Below are 6,000 nucleotides of genomic sequence, written 5' to 3' on the forward strand. Positions count from 1 at the left end.
TGATCGAGTGTAGCCCCATATTAGTTTGTCCGGATGTTCTTCTTGAGAAAGATAGATATTTTGAATTATCTCCTGTTCAGACTCTGAGACCAAGGTAGATAGTTTATGACTATCCCAAGTCCGAGTATTTCCTGTTTTAGAGATTAGACGATGCAGTAGTGTAGTAGATTATGGTGATATTATATCTACTAATCTAGGTGGATGCGTATCAATGAAATTATCCATTCCTAGACGCATAGTTCGACCATCGCCTACAATATATCGCATTCCTTTCTTAAGAAGATCTAATCCTATTAAGATAGAAGACCAACCATACGATTGGTTCTTCCTTGATCTAGCATCCATAATTGTTTCATCCCTAACGGTTCTTCATAACTCCAACAAAAAGAGAGTTTGGATTTTGAATAAGTCTCCATGCTTGCTTGGCCAAGAGGGCGTCGTTGAATTTTGCCAAATCCCTAAAACCCAAACCCCCTTCTGATTTTGGACTCTGTAATTTATTCCAAGATATCCATGGAATACCACATTGGTTTGAACCTCTATCCCACCAATATTGCATTAGAAGAGTTTCTATTTAGGATATGATTCCCAGGGGAAGTTTAAAACAAGACATGGCATAGACTGGCATTGATAGAGCCACTGAATTTAGCATTATTGCTTTACCTGCTAGAGATAATGTCTTTGCTGTCCAACCTGATGTGCGTTGTTTGACTCTATCAATGATGTATTCAAAAATTTCCTTCTTCTTACGTCCAAATTGTTGAGAGAGTCCAAGATATTTCCCTCCTCCTCCATGGTTAGGGATGTCAAGTATTGCCTTTAGTCGGTTTTGAGTATTTCCAAAGACTCTGCTCCCAAATGTAATCATCGATTTGGATGTATTTATTTTTTGTCCAGAGTAATATTCTAGATATCAAACATATCCTTTAACGCTTGAAAATTTTTCCGATTAGCTTTACAGAAGAATAGACAATCATCTGCAAACTGTAGATGAGTGATGCTTGGTGCACCATTTCCTATGCGGATTCCTTGTAGATCACCATCTTGGTCACTGGAAGTGATTAAATGACTGAGGACAGAACCGTGCCTAGGATTATACGGACCAGAAGCAATGTCTAAAAAAAAGGCCTAAAATTTTTTTTTTCAAATAATAACCAACATAATCTGGAAAAAAACAAGCGTAGAACCCAAATCTTAATTCTAAAAGATAACTTTTCTTTCTTTCTGTGCTACAAAATCGTTAACTAAACTCTCGAAGTCGACACTCTTAACCAGCTCCCTTTCGATAGACAAAATAGCCAAGTCGCTTAGTCTTTCTTGTGACATACTCGAACGAAGATAAGATTTTATCAACTTCAGCTTTGAAAAGCTTCTCTCAGCAGATGCAACTGAAACTGGAATCGTGATCAATATTCGATAAGCGATCCATGCATTAGGATAACAATCTTCAACCTGTTTCAAGAAGTCTAACACTTGAATTGGCCTCTTAGTTCCTGCTGGTAAAGCTTCTCTTAGAATCTTAGTTCACAAAACAAATCATTACCAACAATATCCGAAAGTTTCCCATGAGTTAGAGACTTCTCAAGATTAATACAAGATGCCATCAAACTTTCATCGCTCGCTGACTGCAATTTCTTCAAATCAAATAAAAAGCCAAATATTTGTTCATACCTCTCAAACTGTTCAAATCTTGTCTTAAGCGAGCATAAAGCTTGGTCCATAATATGGATGAAGTAATCAACTCTGAAGCTCTCCTCTGGTGATAAAACCACACTTCTTGCAACTCTCTCTGATTCTTCACCATAATTTCTTTTTCTTATAATGACTCGCTTTGCTTTTTTGGGAAATACTGCCTCAATCTCCATCAAATCTGCAATTTCTTTAGCTTCCAACTTTGCTTTCTCAAAACCTGAGTCTCTGTACTTTTGAAAATAAGAAACCAACCCTTTCAACTGAGAGATAGCAACATCTATGTTCATATCCACGGATTGCAAACTCTTACTAACAATGTTCACAGCAGAAAGAAGATTATACCAAATAACCATGGAAACCAAGAACTGAAAGCTTCCAATTCCATGTGTTTCACTTATTGTAAGACATTCAGCTTCACTTTGTTCTTTCGGATCATCACTATTCTCAGCAATGTAAACTAAAGCATCCATGATTTTGGGAGCTTGAAAGTGTATTGCCTTAACACTTTCAACATGACTCTCCCATCGAGTATGTGACAAAGACTTAAGTGTTAGACCTCCCACCTTATCCTCAAATATTTTCAATCGCTTGTTTGAAGATGTAAAGAAACAATAAATTCGCTGAATGATTCCAAAAAATAATATTGCCTTTGGAGAAGTGGTTGCCATATCACAAAGTGCAAGATTAAGACTGTGGCAACCACAAGGTGTGTAAAACGCCCTTGGATTGATCTCAAGTAACCTTTTCTGCACTCCTTTATGTTTTCCCTTCATGTTCGAGCCATTATCATAACCTTGACCCCTAGCATCATCAATTTTTAACCCAAAAGCAGCCAAGACATCTTGAAGCTCACAGAAAAGTCCTTCTCCAGATGTGTCATCAACTTTCAAAAATGTCAAGAAAAATTCTTCTACGGTAGTTGAAGTGGCTGAGACATCTACACAACGAATTACGACGGTCATTTGTTCGTGATGGCTAATATCTGGAGTGCAATCGAGGATCACAGAGAAGTACTTAGCATCCTGGATTTTTTTGATAATCTTGCCTTTTATCTCATTAGCTAACAAAGCTATCAACTCATTTTGAATGTTGTTGCTGAGATAAGGACAATGAGTTTCACCATCTTAATATCTTCTAAGATGTTCTATCATCACCGGATCAAAATCAGCAAGCGACTCAATGAAACTTAAGAAATTCCCATTATTATCGTCTCCAATCTTTCCATTGCTCCCACGAAATGCTAGATTCTGTTTAGCAAGAGTTTTAACCACAGAAATTATCCTAAGCAAAACTTGTCTCCAATGAATTCTTTCTTTCTTCATTTCATCTTGAGCATATTTATCAATGGTCTGATTTTTCTCCAGCCTTGACTCTAATTCCACCCACTGATTCATGCAGACAATGTGTTCCCGACTAGATTCATGCTCTTTAAGCCTCTTCAAAATATTTCTCCAATCACTGAATCCCGTAGTTGCCAGTTGACCTTTGTCTCTCTGGTTGAACAATTTACAACAAAAACAATATATTTTGTTAGATGCTTTTGAGTAAACTAGCCAACATCGATCTTGTTTTCTTCCATCATTCATTTCTCTTGTGTAATAGCAATGCGAGAAATGCCTTTTAAGACCATCTTTTGGAAAATGAAAATCCATTCGCAATCTTTGTGTCGGACCTTGTACAACCATAAAATCTCTCCATTCATTCCATCCTTTCTTTATGCATTTCCAGTTTCCAGGATCATACATATCCACAAATCCCAAATTCTCCCTCAGATCTTCACCCTTTTCATCTTTAGTCTTATCCTCCTCATTCAATCCCTCCTCATTCAATTCCTCCTCATTCACTACATTCACATTCTCTGTCTCAACAACTATTTCTTCTCTCTGAAACTCAGCCATATTCTCATCCACTCCATCATCTTTGACATGATCATTTCCTTCTCCTTTATCACTGTTTCCTACAGATTCATCAAAAGTTTCAGATTTTTTGAAATACCTGAATATACCATTCTCTAGAGATTTCACGAGTGCTTCTCTTCGATTCTTCTTTTTTAATTTTTCTGCTCCACCCAGTTCTTTCTTCATGCTCTTTGGAGGCATTTTGCTGAAATTTAAGAGTCAAAACACAAATCAAAACAAGTTACATAACCAAATAGAAACGAAAACGAGAACATTGACCATTGCTATTACGATTACGATTCTCAAAACACAAGTTATATAATATTATCCATTGAACATTGCTATTACGATTTTCAGATATTAGAACCCAATAGAAATGAAAACCCAAATCAAATCTCTATATAGTTTATGAAAAAGAAAACTATAATATTATAAAAACATACTTGTTTGATTGTTGATGGCAGCCAAACCAAGAAGGAAGAAAACAAAAAGAATATGTTAATGTTTTAGTGCCTTGAAAACATAAAGATTGTTGCTTTCTCGAATGGAGAAGAAAACAAAAAGAAGGGAGAAGTGATGGGTCTTTCTCGAATTTTCTAGAACCATCGTTGCTTTTTTTTTACCACATAAAATCATTTTTATTGGGTCTAACTAGTGGGCTTATTTGGGAAAATTAAGGCCTTTATTTTTTTTCCAAAAAAACAGGCCGGAAGCGAAGACTTCTTTTCTTAACACATAGCCACAGCTCTGACTGAGGATGTCTGAACAGAGGATAAATAGATAAGGTGATAGGGGATCACCTTGTCTAATGCCTCTTGTTGGCTTAATATGTCCATAAGGAGCTCCATTGATCAAGACAGGGTAATTCACAGAGGTTACAGTTGCCATGATCCAACTAATCCACTTATCACAAAAACCAAATAGTTTCATAGTTGTCTCAAGAAAATTCCACTCAACTCGGTCATAAGCTTTGCTGACATCTGTCTTCACTGCCATATAATTTTGTGATACTCGTTTCCTGACTTTTAAGGAGTGCATAACTTCATGCGAAATCATCACGTTATCTTGTATTATTCAACCTGGGATGAAAGCTGCCTGAGCATCTGAAACTATGTCGTTCAGGTGAGGTTTCAGTCGCTTAACCAAGCATTTTGATACAATTTTATAGAGTACATTGCATAGAAATATAGGTCGGTAATCCGAGAGTGTCTGAGGATTATTGATTTTTGGAATCATGTAAATGTTAGTGAGATTAATGCTTGGTTTCATTTGGGAAGTATCAAAAAAATGATGAACTTCTTGTATTACTTGTGGTCCAACTGTGTCCCAACATGTTTTGTAAAATCTTGCTGTTAAACCATCTGGACCCGGAGCACGATCATCGCCTATTGAGCACACTGCATTGTATATCTCTTCATTGATAAAGTCCTTTGTTAAACTTTCGTTTGCTTCCTCTGAGACTCGAGGTACAAAGTCGGCAAAAACCGATGGGTTAACATAATGATTGGAGGTTTTAAAGATGTTTGTGAAAATTTTTTGGGCATGATCACCAACCTCTCTATCCCCATGATGAATATTGCCTTGATCATCTAAAATAGATGTTATCCAGGTCTTTGCAAACCTTATTTTGGCACAAGAGTGGAAGTAACTCGTGTTTCGATCTCCAGCTAACATCCACATATTCCTACTTTTTTGTTGCCAGTGAGTTTCTTCGTCACTATAAGCCTTTATCAATTCATCGTGCAGGATAGGAATGGATCTTCGTAATACCGGATTTGAGCTTTCCATTGCATAGTTTAAACGAGCTTGAATATCAACAATGTGTTGTTCAGAATTTAAGTGGTGATCACGCTTCAGATTTGCCAAACTCCGCCTGCAGTTTTTAATACGCTCATTGATCGGGATGTCTGAACTACTATTGCTATCTAGCCAGCCAGCCTTAAAAGTCTAATGGAAGTTAGGTATATCCAACAGGCGTTTATCAAACTGGAAAGTTTGTTTGTTATGCCTGACAACATCATTTAGATCAAGCAAGATAGGCTTGTGGTCCGATCCTGCAAATTCCAGGAAGTGCGCCTCTGCATTGGGAAAGGTGGATGCACCCGAAGATTTAAACATTGCCCTGTCAAGGCAACACTGTATCGTGTATGAGTATCGTTCTCCCACCCATGAGAAGGGATTACCTCTTGAACGGTCATCATGAAGATCACAAACAGATATCATGTGTCAAAAGTCTCGGAAGGTCCATTCTTCACGCATTGGCCCTCCAATCTTTTCCTTATTTGAAACTATCTCATTAAAATCTCCGATAAGTAACCATGAGGCATTTCGTGATTGGTTTATAGTTTCAAAACGTTCCCACAGTTCATGACGTTTACTGGGATTAGCGTGACCATACACACCAGACAAA

General features: G+C 37.2%; 1 pseudogene; it reads right to left on the reverse strand.

Moving 5' to 3' along the window:
• Nucleotides 1-906: 906 nt before the first annotated feature.
• LOC104789519 (uncharacterized) lies at nt 907-4,586 on the reverse strand (annotated as a pseudogene).
• Nucleotides 4,587-6,000: the final 1,414 nt, after the last annotated feature.

The sequence above is a fragment of the Camelina sativa genome, chromosome 5 (genome assembly GCF_030686135.1).
Source record: "Camelina sativa cultivar CO46 ecotype springtype chromosome 5, ASM3068613v1".
NCBI lineage: Eukaryota > Viridiplantae > Streptophyta > Magnoliopsida > Brassicales > Brassicaceae > Camelina > Camelina sativa.